General features: G+C 44.4%; 1 protein-coding gene across 1 annotated transcript in view; it reads right to left on the bottom strand.

Moving 5' to 3' along the window:
• Positions 1 to 14772, bottom strand: part of CTDSPL2 (CTD small phosphatase like 2) — a 63862-nt gene extending 49090 nt beyond the window's left edge. Inside the window, exon 1 of the mRNA XM_090029357.1 lies at positions 14617 to 14772. The gene's annotated coding sequence lies outside the window, so the exon portion shown is untranslated. The remainder of the gene's footprint in view (positions 1 to 14616) is intronic.
• Positions 14773 to 15281: the final 509 nt, after the last annotated feature.

The following is a 15281-nucleotide window of genomic DNA, read 5'->3' as shown; positions in this document are numbered from 1 at the left end:
AAAATTTTATATAGGGGTTCACCGATAAAGATTTTCTTGGCTGATACCGATAGCCAATGCTTACTTAGTAATAGCACAAAGCATTTTAAACTCCTGACATCAATAAACCCTTTTTTGTTTGTTTTGCACTTACACACACATACGAATGCCTCCTGCTTGCTCCGGCCCTCGATGAGGAGGGTGGCAACCACCTTTTTCCCCACACGTCACCCCCTCACCCACGGCTCCTACCCGCAGCCCTGTTCCCTGTGCAGCCCTCCTGGAGGGGTGGGACGGACCCTCAGGCAGACACCAGTGCCAAGTGCGTTTGGAGCCCCAGAGCACACCGCTGCCTTGGCACTGGCAGGCCCTGCACAACCGAGCTCCCACAGCTGCCAGGGAGAAGCCACTTTTGCAAAGGTGCCTGGTGAGCAGAACATCTCCCGCAGGTTGCCTTACCCTGCCCACCTGCAGCCCAGTGTCTCTGCAGCAGCCCTGGCACTCAGGCCCCTGCTGCGTGCGCGGCATTGCCACGGCAGCAACAGCAGCAGCAGGAGCTGGTAACGGTCCCTTTGTTGCTGAGCGCAGCACCCTGTGACTGCTCCCCGGAGCGCCCTCCCCGTCCCTGCTGGGACCTGTAGTCCACTATGGGCTCAGGCCAGCAGTGGGGCACAGGGACTGGATTATGCTTGACAGGGTGCTCTGGGCACATTATCATAATTATCGGCTACAATGACCAAAAAACCTGATAGCTGATAATGGAATTCCTCCTTTTATCGGTGCTGATCCGATAGCCAACCAATATATCAGGGTGCACCCCTAATTTTATACTCACTATACTAAAACACAGGTGTGAGAAAGTCTTAAAGGGGATGTTAGCTGTCTATGAAAAATGCAGTTTATTTAAAGATACTGAAAAGAGAAACTGCTGAGATGGGAAGGTGCAGTGTGAAAAGCAACAGCTTCTAACTGTTCCAAAACTGCAAATATAAAACCAAAAATCATAACAATACCTCATAAGTAGGAAAGATTTTCAAGTGTGAGAGTACTGAAGAAATGAACATTATAATTTCCTTCAAATTGGATATTTCAAAGTTTATTAAAGTGTCAAGTGCATGTGCACAACACATACACATACACTTTTTATTCTATACCCTCCTACAAAATATATTCAGCAACACAGGATTTGAAGGGACTTCATGAGTCACTGACTCTAGTTCTCTGCCAGCACTGGCACCCAACCCATATAATCCCTGTACAAAGTGTAATACTACAGATATTTTTTAACTAATTTTAATTGTATTCTCTCCTCATTTGGGAGCTATTCAGAATATTCTTTGCACTCAGTTTTCCTGCTCAAGTAACAAACTCTATCAGCTTCACTGTGACAAACCCCAAGATGCCACCACATTCAAATTTTATGCCTTGATGGATAAAATATGGCAAGTTTTTCAGCCTCAATTCACAGTACATTTAATATATTTATTTTTAAGCATGTGATATTAACTGATTATTGAGGATGCCCAGTTAAAAACAATTAAAAAAGAGAATTAAGGTTCTAATCATAGAATCAATGAGTCAGAAGGGACCTAGACAGATCATGGAGTCCGACCCCCTGCCAAGGTCGTAAGACCCCAGCCAGGTGCCTATCCAGTCTCCTCTTGAAGATTTCCAGGGAAGGTGAGAGCACCACCTCTCTGGGGAGCCTATTCCAGGCTCTGGCCACCCTGACAGTGAAGTAGTTCTTCCTAATATCCAACCTAAACCTCTCCTCCCTCAGCTTGTGGCCATTGTTCCTGGTGACTCCAAGGGGGGTCCGGGTGAACAGACTTCCCCCGAGTCCCTGCTGGTGGCCCCGATAAGGTTGTAGGCAGCCACAAGATCCCCCCTCAGTCTCCTCTTGCAGAGACTGAAGAGATTCAGGTTCCTCAGCCTCTCCTCATAGGGCTGGCCATGGAGGCCCCCGACCATGCGAGTGGCCTCCTCTGGACCCTCTCCAGGGTCTCCACATCCCTCTTGAAGTGCAGCGCCCAGAACTGGACCCAGTACTCCAGCTGCGGCCTGACCAGTGCCGCATAGAGGGGGAGCAAGACCTCTCTGGACCTGTTAGTGATGCCCCTGTTGATGCAGGACAGGGTGCAGTTGGCTCTGCCTATTGCTTCGTCGCATTGGCAACTCACATTCATCCCGGAGTCAATCCTGACTCCAAGATCCCTCTCTGCCTCTGTGCTGCCAAGAGGGTCAGCCCCTAACCTATCACCATCATGCTGGTTCCCTCTCCCCAGGTGCAGCACCCTGCACTTGTCTTTGCTGAACCGCATCCTGTTCAGATCCACCCACTTCTCCAACCTATCCAGGTCAGCCTGGATGCGGTCCCTGCCTGCCGGTGTATTCACTTTACCCCACAGCTTGGTGTCATCAGCAAAATAGAACAGGGTGCTCTCCACCCCCTCGTCCAGGTCGCTAATGAAGATGTTGAACAGCACCGGCCCAGGGACTGAGCCCTGGGGGACTCCGCTGCCCACACACTCCCAGGTCAACATCGACCCATCCACCACCACCCTCTGGGTGCGCCCCTGGAGCCAGTTTGCCATCCATGTGACTGTGCATTTGTCAATGCCACAGTCCCTCAGCTTGCCCACCAGAATTGGGTGGGACACTGTGTCGAAGGCCTTCTGGAAGTCCAAAAAGATGACACTGACTTCCTCCTTCACATCTAAGCTCTTTGTTACCTGGTCATAGAAAGAGACCAGGTTAGTCAGGCAGGATTGGCCTGGCAAGAACCCATGTTGGTTACCTCTCAACATCACTTCCCCTGCAGGCCTCTCACAAATGTGGCCCTTGATAACTTTTTCAAAGACCTTCCCCAGGATAGAAGTGAGGCTGACTGGCCTGTAGTTGCTGGGCTCTTCCTTCCTCCCCTTCTTCAAAATAGGGACCACATTGGCCCTTTTCCAGTCCTCAGGGACTTGACCTGAGCAACCAGGAGTCCTCAAACAGCCATGCCAATGGCTCCACAATGACACCAGCCAATTCCCTCAGCACCCGCGGATGAAGGTCATCCGGGCCCGCTGATTTGGACACATCTAAGCCCTCCAGGTAATCCTTAACAAGGTCTGAACTAACAGTCAGGGGACTCGCATCCTTCCCGGGCCTCTCTACACTATCACCTGAGAGCACCCCATTGTTAGCAGACAGGAATACGGAGGCAAAGAACTTATAGAATCATAGAAGCAGGGTCAGAAGGGACCCTGTAGATCTTCAAGTCCAACCCCCCCTCCTGGGTGTGAGAAAAAAAAAAACAAAAAACAAAAACTGGACTCAAATGAGTCCAGCCAGGTAGGCATCAAGCCTCTTCTTAAAGACCCCCAGGGTAGGAGCCAGCACCACTTCCCTAGGAAGCTGGTTCCAGCTCCTAGCCACCCTAACTGTGAAGTAGTTCTTGCGGATGTCTAATCTAAATCTACTCTCTAATAATTTGTGTCCATTGCTCCTTGTCATGCCAGGGGGCGCTAGGGGAAACAGCGTCTCCCCTAAACCCTTCTGGTCCCCCCTAGTGAGTTTATAGACAGTCACCAGGTCCCCCCTCAGCCTTCTCTTGTGAAGGCTGAACAGGTTTAGGTTCCGCAGTCTTTCAATGTAGGTTCTGCCCTGTTGTCCCCGGATCATGCGTGTGGCCCTCCTCTGGACCCTCTCAGTGTTGTCCACATCCCTCCTGAAGTGGGGCGCACAGAACTGGACACGGTACTCCAGCTGTGGCCTGACCAGCATCGCACAGAGGGGGAGGATCACGTCCCTGGCTCTACTTGAGATGCACCTGTGGATGCATGACAAGGTGCGATTAGCCCTGCCAACCGTGACCTCACATTGTCAGCCCATGTTCATCTTGCAGTCAATAATGACTCCAAGATCCCTTTCTGCCTCCGTGCTCTCAAGAAGGGAGTTTCCCATTCTATAAGTGTGCTGCTGGTTACTACTGCCCAAGTGCAGCACCCTGCACTTGTCAGTATTGAAACGCATCCTGTTTATATTAGCCCACTCCTGTAACCTATCCAGATCTTGCTGCAATCTTTCCCTCCCTACTAGCGTGCTCACCTCACCCCAAATTTTGGTATCATCAGCAAATTTAAGCAGGGTGCTTTTTACCCCGTCATCCAAATTGCTGATGAAGAGTTCTGTTAAAGAGTTCTGCCTTCTCCCACGTGTCCATCACCAACTGCCCTGCCCTGCCTCGTAGGGGTCCAATGTTACCCCAAGACTTCTTCTTGCTACCTGTATACTTGAAGAAGGATTTTTTGTTATCTTTAATCCCAGAAGCTAATCTAAGCTCCAGTCTTCTGGAGCTTAGTTTATATTGTCTCGTTCGTGTTGTTTAGCCTATTTATGTTCCTGTAGCTTTAAAGACATTAATAGTAAACTGTTACATCACAAACCTAAATTCTAGCTGAATTATTCAAAATGACTTAAAAGTAGTTTCAGATAGCAGACCTGCTCAAGTTCCCCTACCACCTGATTTTACAAATTTATTTTCCTGTTCGGTTAAATATTGTTCCTCCACTGTTACTCAAACAAGATGGCAAACATATTAACTAATGAAGAGGAAAGAGGCAATATGTAAGAGGTGCCTGTGTGTTACTGTAACATTAATTCCCAAGGCTTTTCAAATGTGCTAAAAATGAAAATCAGCGATAAAGACTTTATATACCTTTATGTTTCCATGTCCTTAGTTCCACCCTGAATTCCACTTAACTTATGTCTATCTAATATAACAGGCTCTAGTTTGCTAGTCTCCAACAACTGCTGTTTCAACATGTGCAAAATATAGTGAAATGGTATTTTTGTCACTGTAAGGAAAGCAGATGCGACTCTGTAAACCACGTCTGTTGAGTGAGAAGATGTCATTTTTATGTTGTCACTTTTCAGGCTAGAACTGCATTTTAAACAACATGAAACACTACAACTTACCATATTTTCTGTTCTTGAGATTGAGAAGTTAATGTTTGACAATGTAGAGTTGGAGTATTTTTGTAGCTGTTATGGTCCAGGAAATGTACAACAGGCAAGAATTTTTGTATTATGTTTTTTACTGGACTAACTGTCTAGCTGGGAAGAGAAGTTGGATGAGCTTTAGGGCACACAACACCATTCTTCAGGTCTGGGAAGGGTGAAGACCTGAAGAAAGGGGCTTTGCACATGAAAGCTCATCAAACTTTTCTCCCAATTGTCCAATAAAGATATCAGAGAAAACCCTTGTCTGTTGTAAAGTTTAAAAAAGTTTCTCAAGTTCCTCAAAACAGAGGAGCTATAGACTATTAAATATTGCTAGTATTGATTGTATGCAGCGCAGATCCATGTTCTCAAGGGCTGAAAATATAAACATAAGCTAGTATCTTATTATGACTGACAACTCGTTGGATTTTTGTGTTATGATTTTAGAAGAGTCAGACTGGCAGAACTAAAAGCTGCAGCAGTTATGAATTTATGTGGTCCTTGGATCTTGCAAATCCTTCACCATTGTGGAAGCAAGATCTACCCAAAGCAAGAGAATTCCTACCTTCCCTCACCTGCAACTCCACTAGCTAAATAGGGAGATGAAGATACCACATTCCTAAAGGATTCAAACCTAACCTAGCTAGCAGGTGTTATTTTATTTGAAGTTCTGTTTTGTTTTGGATTTGTTTGGGGTTTTTTTGGCCGGGGGAATCAGGGGAAGAAGGAGACCAATTCAGGAAAAGAAAATGGAGACACACTTTTATATTAAATATTTTCCACCACCAAAGACTATGGCGGCTAGAGAACTAGCAAAATTGTGATGGTACCAGAAACAAGAAACCAAGACCTGCGTAAATGAGATAGGAAGAGACTTAGACTGCTTAAGATTCTAGGTTTTGTTCATTTTTATTAACTATTAACTTCAATGCCAAACAAATACTTGAAAGAAAGTTGGTCATCACATTCATCCCTTCATTTAAGGTGTATAATGTGAGCTATCACATCCCTGAAAACTTGGAAACAAATATTCCAGCCAAATATTGAAATATTTGGAAAACCATTCTTGAAATTCCTAGTACGTCTAATGTAAATAAGAGTAATAATGCCCCACCCCCAGCCCTTTTACATTATGCATTAGCACTAAAGCAAAAAAGTTAACAGGCAATCTTATTTAACACTTTCCCCCCACTTTTCCCTCTTTTAAGAGATCCAAAGGAGGTCGTGCCCCCCTGCCATTTGGCCTGGGAGAAAACCAGAGAGAAGCCATCCAAGGACACCAGTTGTAGGAATAGCAGGAACCAAACATCCCTTTGCACCTCTGGACATTCAGAGAACTTTCTACTGCTTTGACTGGATTTACTGTGTCCTGTGCCAACTAGCTATTTACTCCCACACTTTCCCAGTCCCTTTCAAAATCTCTTTACATCAGCTTCATTCCACACCTGTCCCTCTTACATTTTTCTCTCCTGACCTTTTCCCCATGCTCCCCCCTCCAAGTCGTTTCATCTCTTCCTAAGTAAACTCACCACCAAAAAAGCAGAATGAACAAAACAGTTAGTTGTGCTCTGATCACTGTGTCTGTATGAAATATTCCTTCCACACCTCCTGTTTCTGTCCAGATTGTAAGATCTTTCAGGTAGGGACCTTCTATTATTCTGCATTTTTACAGTGCCTAGTATAATGGGGGTGCATTCCTGGTTGGCTTTTAGGCACTGCCATAATACACATCATTAATAATAATAATTATAGATAACTATAATAGAATGTTTTAAAAAGGTATCAATATCAATAAAAGCCCCAGACTTGAAAACGGCACTTTGTGCCCAAACATTTATCTACATCTCTCCCAAATATACAGTTGGTCCAATAGAAGTTCATCGGTAAATCTTGCTTCTCACATATTTCCTGGACCACCACAGCTACAGCACTCTGACTCTACTACTTACAAAGATATTATTTTTGTAAGTGAAAGACAGAAACAGTCTGAGGATTGCATTAATCAAATTACTAGAGCTGTGATTGAGGCCTTACCCACATCTTTAGTATCGGATTGATGTGTCACCAATGAAGAACTTTAGATTTGAACATCTTAGCAAGACTCTCAAATTTTTAATCTCTAAAGTGACTGTAAAAGTGAAACACTTTATTTCAGCTGCTCTACACCCAGCATAACCTTTCCTTAACATGAAAATGGAGCAACTGTGACTGTTCCTCCAACCTGCTAGTTGCTTTGCTACATACCTGTGAATCTCACAGAATAGTCACACAGTATCCTAATGGGAAGCACAAAAGCAACATGAGCACAACTGGTCTCCTGCCATCTATAAATCTATAGATGCACAAAAAAACAAATACTGCTATAGCTCTACTGATGTAATTAAACCACTACACTCTCATCCAAGCACAGGTGCAGTTTTAGTAGGATACAAAATAGGACTTATTCCCATACGGAAAGATGAAAAAAAAAAAAACTCAACTAGCTTAATTGCATCCAGACTAGCGGTTCTAATAATGTAACTAATTCAGTAATCACCCTTCTCTCCAGCTAAATAATTATAAAGGCAGAAACTCTATGCATATACAAAACTATAGTTATTTTCAAATGGTGAATACTACTGGGAAAGAGTGCATATGCAGGAACATATGTAGTCATACCTTCTCCCCTGATGTTACTGCCCCCTGAAATAAAATGGGGAAGAAAAAAATATACAGAAATAAAAGGGCATCAGAGCATTCTACTTGTAATCTCTTTTTATTTTGAAAAGTAGGAAACCATCCACAGGAGACCTTTATTTCCTGGTCTGAAACCAGTTTATGATTTTAAAACCTCTTTATACAATGATCTAAAGCATGTTTATGCTTTTGAGGTTGATTATCAAATAGTTTCTGAAATATATGTATATCCCCCATCAAGGTAGAAATATCTTCAAATAACTCCAACAGCTTAGTTAATCATGACACCGCTTGTTTGACTCCATCTGGTTATATTTAACATATATTTCTTCCAGGTGTGCTGTAGATATAGTCCCTTAAAACAGCTTCTAAGATTTTTGCCTCACAACCAATAATAAGGTAGGGAGCTCAAAACCCAAATGATTTTTTTTAAATGATACAATCATGCGTACCACTTTCAAAACCTTACATATTTTAAGAATAGCTGTAAGAAAATATTAAGATTTAACTAATTACTTTGCTCCCTTCCATTAACAACCACAAGTTCTGTCTTGATAGCCAAAAAAGTGTGGGGGGTTTTTTCAGTCATGTTTAAGTTAAATCAGTTTAGCTAGTGCTAAAGCACAATTGCTTTATCCTAACTAGAGTTTTAAAGGTGTTAATTAGATTGAGGTAGGTAATTCAATCTAACATCACACATTTAAATCCAGTCTAGACCAGGCCTCTAAGTACATTTAGCTTTTTAATGGCTATTCCTGGTATCTATAGGTCTATACCCCTAGTGAAACTTCCTGTCATTTCTAGAAAACTGATCTGAGAGCCACAGGCAGCTCTACCCTTTTCATCAGTAAATGCATAAACAATACAACTACTTTCCAACTGTTTCATGATTTGAAAGAATTAATTATTTTTAAATGTGTACATGCACACATTTCTCTAAACAGCTAGGGTAACAGAGCTGACCACCTTTCTAAGGGGATGCACTCAACCCCACCTCTCTCCCAGGTGATGAGCCAGGTGACCAGGTATCACATGATAGCCCCAAAGCAGGTTTTTCCTGTAAGATGGAGCCTGTTTTGTTTGGCATGATAATGCTAGGGGGCAGGAGAAACTTGGTTAGCTGTCCTTGCAAGATGATGCTGAAGGGGAGTGAAATCTACAATAGCTCTAAAGAAAAAAGCCCTCTCTACCAGGTACAGGGAAAAGCTAGTCTGAGGTAAAAAAGACTTTAAGAGAGAGTCAATATGCTGGGGAGGGCATATGAATTATTAAGTCTACATTACTGTTACTTTGTGTTAATAAACCAAGAAAGCCCTCTTCTCTCAAGAAAAGAATATGAAAATACTTCTGTTTAACAAGCTGTGCCTGCTGGATTGCAGAAGGGAGTATGGAGATATCAGCAGGCTCCAACACTAGATGAGGTAAGGCCCCACTACGCAACATGCCAAAAAAAAAAAAAAAATGTAGTGCTTAGTACCGGCATCTGCCATTCACCACTTAGAGATTGCCTAAGGACTTATGTGTACAAACTTTTAAGAGTGTGATGTTGAGCTAAACTTGAACTATTAACTTTTGCCAGCTTAGTTATGTCTCTTTGCAGTGGTAGAAGAACATGTGTCCCTATACTCAACTGATCTAGTGATGTAAATATAGGCGAACCCCTTCCTGTGCAGAAGCTGGCAACAGAATTCCTTTTGTACCTCTTCCCTGGGGAATCTGACAGTGCTGCTATGCTGCTTTAGCATACCAGCAAAGCCTCCAGGATAAGCAAACTTTAGATTAAGTTAACTACTTTACTCTGAGTAGTAAGTCTTAAAATATGGGTCAAATCATAGTAACTGTACTTAATAACATGCTAAACTTGTTCAGCTACAACTCTTACTGTGATCAGTACAACTTGGGCCAAAGAACAATTATTCCAATTTGACTTGAGGTTTACAAGATGTCAATTTGAGTTAACTATCTTTAAAGCGCAGTCCAAAACAAAGCTAAACTTGCCTCTCTCAAATTGTTCTATGTCCCCAGCTACTGAGGAGATATGCCACACTCCCAAAGCACATGCTGTGGAGGCCTAACTATTAAGAAAGGCCAAACAGTTTTGGAATGAATACACCCTTACACTCCTTATGCCATGGCTTTGGGGACAAAATGGATAATTAGACAGTAGAATGCATGTTGGAATACTGAATCAAATGGGAGGTGCTAATTCACAGGGATTTTTTTTTTTTCATTTTGTGGGACTTCTGAAGCCTACTTCCAAGTGTACTGAATAATCATTATGCAGGAACTCCTTCCACCCCCCCCACCACAAGAAGCTTATTCTTAAATTACATTTATGAAATTTTAAATGTTGTGAATTGAAAATTGTAGCAAAGTCCAAAACAGACCTGTGAATGATCTTGTACCACTACTTAATTGCCTACACTAGACATGATTATGGTAACATCTGGCACTGTCCCACAGTTCATTCTCCACTCTAACTGGCTTCAACTGAGGCATAAGTTCCTGTTTGAGAATGTTAGTATCCAATTGATGTGAAGCTGAGAGAGACAGACTTTCTTTAGGCTATATAGCTTTGCTTGAATTTTTTTTTCTTATCACTTCAACAGAAAATGTAAGTTAGGACTCTGATAGTTTTCTCTGGTAGGCCTAAACATTCGTATGTGATACTTATTTAAAATACTGTTCAACTACCTACTCTAGTGATTCTCAACCAGATAACCTGTAAAGGCATATGGAAGAGCAAGGATGGTCACTTCCCCTTCATCCTCCTCCCTCTGCCCAAAAGAGAAATAATTTAGCAAGGTTGTACAGATTAGTGCTAAGATGATGGGTGGCTCTGCACATGCTAACTTCCAAATGGTGCTACTCTGCCTGAGATTGTAGTGGTAGTTAGGTTGCCTGCAGAGAGAATAAGCCCTGCACAAATGCAAAGAGGCTGTGAACACCTGAGGGATAAGAAGACTGGGTCATAAGATCAAAAATGCTGAACTACTGTTCTATGGCACTTAGTAGGCTGGATTCTTATAGCCTACCTGTTGCACTAGATTTAATATATTACTATATATTGCCTTCAGTATTATTTTTAGCCAAGTGCTTAAGCTTAATATTGTTCACCAACAGATACACTGCTGCTTACCACAGGTTTAGTCATAGATCTTGGTATTTTACAAAGGAGACTGAATCAATTACTGGTGAGGAAACTGTTAGCAAGAAAGTGACTTGCCCTAGTCATCCTATGGGTTTTAGGCAGACTGGGAATATGGTTTTGGTGTCTTGCATCCTAACTTACTGTTTTAAAAACAGTCCTTTCCCCCTAATTTGTATCTGATCACATACAGAAGATAAGAAAGGAGAGGTGTGTGGGATTGTTTTGTTTTTGTGTGTGTTTTGTTTTGGGTTTTTTTGGTTTTTTTGGTTTTTTTTAAAGACTTTTTGGATCAGACTAATTGTTTAGTAATACCAACTTAAAAAACAATATTTCAACAGAAGATCCTCTATTCCATCTCTTCAGGTGATCACAGTATAGGGTTTTGCTCTTAATCTTTCCACTATTAAAACTTTCCACCTGCAAATATAAAATGTATTAGTTTTGTTTTTAAAACTGTAAATAATGGTATCTGAAACTTAACATTCTCAATAGATTTACTGACTTAATTAGACCTCAAATGGATCAAGCTTTCATAACAGTACTACATACAGATACATTAGTCTCTGCAATAGGAACTGCACTTTAGTGTAATAACATACAATATTTAAAATGCCCTGCCAGGTTAGACCTCTCAAAGATGAGATGAACTAGAATGTGTAAAGAGCTTGTCAGTCCTCCACTGCATAAGAGCAACAAGTCTCTTCCATCCTAAATTGTAATTTGCAATGAGATACTTGTGCTACTCTAACATAGAAGAAAAAGTAACCTCCTAATGTTGCCTCTTCAGAAGATGCATCTGCAAGTGCAAGCTGCTACTGAGTGAAGCAAGAACTTGGCTCACACTTAGTCCTTTACTTCCTAAGTTGATAACAGGTCATACTGATTGCCCTACCTCTTTAATACTAATGAACTAGAAGTAGTTGAGTAAAATGCTGGGGAGCGCAGGCGGGCGGGGGGGGGGGGGGGAAGAAGGGGAAAATGGGAATATGGAATTCAAAGAGGAGACAGCTTTGGGATAGCTTTTCATAAATTATGAGTTAAGATCCTACTAGTATTGACTCTTGTACTTGGGGCCTGACAGGGAGTAAAATGTAAAAACAATAAACATGCAGGCAGTAGGTGGTTAGGGATAGTCCAAAGAATGAGCAGACTGAGGGTTTGGGAACAATTCAAATCCTATGCAGTAAGGTTGAGTTTAGACTATATAAAACCAGTTTTGTTTTTAATTGCTACTATTTTAATACACTGCTAAAAGACAAACTCTTGACTTCTATAAACCTCTTCTTCCCTCCCCCCCACAAGGTAAGTAACCATACCTAACATCCCTTTTAAGTGCCAAGAAACAGAAGCTCAAATCTGTTTGCCATTACTAGACATAATTGGTGCTATCAAAAAGCACTGCCCTACTAATGGGATAGCTTTGAGGCAGATATTTTTGTTTTCCTTGCCATATGGAAACAGAGACCAAGATACCTTTTAGGTTTAGAACACCAGCCAGAACAGGGCAAATGGTACACTTCTATTAAGTCACTAGACGAGTCCTAAAGCATGCCACAACGAATTTCTAGCTAGATGACAGGTCACTTTTATGTGGCTGAGGGATAAGTAAAAACCAAAGTAACCAGTTATCTTCTGCTTTGCACCTACAGACAGACTGCTCTGCAAACTGGCTATTCCTGAAAACCTCAAACAATCCAAAGGACCCGTTACTGCTCAGAAAATACCCAAGTCCTATATAAGTGTGCATGAAATCACTTTTAAAAAAAATATGAGTGTGTTGTTATGTGACAAAAGTTCTAGGTAGAGAAAAATTTCAATCATCCTTATTTGGGATTCTCCTTTTTTCTTCCTCTTAAAACTTGAAGAGCTATTTTGAATAAGAGTTTAATGCTCTTTCAAGGTAACTAATTACAACAGCTAGTGCTCAAACCCTTTTTGTTTCATCTTTTGCTGTTACTCCACCTCTACATGCATGTTTGGGGGTTTTTTGTTTTTGGTTTTTTCTTCGTATTACAAAGGCATGTTGTGGTGGTCTTCCTCTGTATTGTGTACCCAGCTCCCAACAGCTTCATGTAAAAAAAAAAAAAAAAAAAAAAAATTTATTCCTACGAGTCAGAGATTATCCTGCTATTCTAATATTTGCCTGTTTTCACTAAACAATGGATCAAGCAAAGACAAACATCTATGGACATCATTTGAAAAAAACAAAACAAAAAAAACCTACTGTGGGGGGGGAAATATATACTCTTCAGCCTCGCAGCATTGTTCATTATATATTTGAATTACCATTATTAAAAAGGGAATGGAGAACATTAGTCAGCTTGCCTACCTGAAAATAAGCAGTACAGTTTGTCTTGTCATGTCATTTTAGAGAATATGGGGGTTGGACTAGAGCTCTGGAGGTCCCTTCCAGCCCTGCTTTTCTATGAACAGAACAAGACCTCTTGCATAGCCATGCTTCTTCTCCCCTTAGGCTGAGTAGGTTTCAAGATGGAAAGTATTCATCACTTTGTATGGGCATTTTTAAGATAATAAAATCACAATACTACACTTTAAACTCATTATAATAACTTTAAAAAATGTCTAATAATTTGATGCTAAGCCTCACAAAATTGCTGTAGGAATGGGGGGGGGGGGGGAATGAAATGTAGTAGTTTTTCGGCCCCTATCCTGAGGCCGGTGGGAAAAGGATTAAGTTTCAACCACAATACCACACTATATATTTTGAGGCGGGAGAAATAAGTGAAGAATGAGTTATGTAATCTGCCTGAATTTGGCCCGGACTTGGGAGCTGCTGCGCTGTCTTGCAAGGAGTGTTTATAGTATCTTGAGTATCTACAGGTAGGCAAGAAGTGCAGGTTGGCTGTGCTCTCAGCATTTCTAACCATCCAACTAGAAAGCACAATCATAACTGGGGGGGGGGGGGGGGTCAATGATCTTTGGGGAAAAGATATTGGTTTTACAGGTGTAAACACAGGAGCATGTATTAGTGAGAACATACCACAAGAATAAAATGTGGGGTGCTGTAAGCCCCCCCCTGCTGCTGACTGTCATGGACTCTATGTGTCACTTAGGGTCAGCCATAATCTCTCCATGCCTATGTCTGTTCATCCGTGCGTGTGTAAAAGGTCCCGAACTCTCCTGTCAGCGTGTAGTGAGAGTTAACGAACAACACTTCACGCTAGTGCGCGCGACCCTTCGGAAACATTAACTCATCTCTGCAGCACCCCTGTGAGGGGCAGTTATCCTCCCATTTTGCGGATGGGGGAAACGGCATTAGAGGTTAAGTGACTTGCCCGAGGCAGCGTAAACGCTTCACCGTAACGGCGGCAGCAACAACAACAGAAAAAGGAAAGACGGACGTATCCTACACTGTGAGCCTCACTGTTATTTTTTAAACGCACAATCTGGGGAGGCGCGGTTGTTACAAACCGACGAGATGAGGCGGCGGTCCCCCAGGAGGAGGGGGAAGAGGAGCGGGTTTCCCAAACCTGCCCTCGATCGAGGGGTCGTGGCTGCGAGGAGGAGGGGGGTCGCGGGGCCACATGTTGCGAGGCGGGGAAGGGCACTCGCGGGGAGGGGGGGTGGCGGCGCGCAGCTCCCCCCAAAACAAGCCGTTGCTGTGGGGGGTGGGGAGGCCCGCGCACCACCGGGGGGGATGCCCGCAGGCCTCGGCCTGCCGGGGTGACAGGCCGGCGGCGGGTGGCGGGAGAGGGGGAAGGCGGCCGGGAGGCGCGTCCCCTCACGCCGGGGAGGCCCCGAGCGCGGCCACCTGGAGCCGGTGCCGGGAGGGAGGGAGGGAGGGAGGCGGCGACACTCACCTGAGGGCGCGGGGCGGCGGGCGCGGGGGCGGGCGGGCGCCGGGGGCCGGGGGGGGCGGGCGAGCGCCGCTGTGTTGACGCCGCCGCCGCCGCCGCCGGGGCTCGGCGCTCCGCAGCCGCTCAGCAGCCAGGCGCCATTTCCCGCCTACCGACCTGCTGCACCGCACCGGGGACCCGGATGGGGGCGGGGCCCGCGCACGCGCACACCGCCCGGGGGGGCGGTGCTGTGGGGCCGCGGGCGGGCGGCTGACGGGGTGAGGGGGCGCCTCACGGAGTGTGGGGGGCAGTGAGGGACTACTTCCTGAGGTGTGTGGGGCTCCTCACGGGGTGTGGGGGAGCTGAGGGGGCACCTCGTGGGGTGTGGGGGTCTTATGAGGTGTGGAGGAAGCTTATGGGGTGTGGGGGGAGCTGAGGGGACTCCTCATTGGGTGTGGGGGGGTCTCATAGGCGTGGGGAGCGGAGAGGGAGCACCTCATGGGGCGTGCGGGGCTGAGGGGACTCATGGGGTTGGGGTAGCGCCTCACAGGGCAGCTCACCGGTGTGGTGGGGGCTCACAGGGTGAGGGGTTGGGGGAGCGGTGCAGGGTGCATGGGCTGGGGTGTGAAGGGGGAGCTGTGTCGTGGCAGGGAAGGCGGGTGCCCCATGTGGCCGGGGGGGTGTTGCTG

The sequence above is a fragment of the Crocodylus siamensis genome, chromosome 15 (genome assembly GCF_052110815.1).
Source record: "Crocodylus siamensis isolate JL-2025a chromosome 15, ASM5211081v1, whole genome shotgun sequence".
NCBI lineage: Eukaryota > Metazoa > Chordata > Crocodylia > Crocodylidae > Crocodylus > Crocodylus siamensis.
This window is presented reverse-complemented; position numbering and strand designations above follow the sequence as displayed.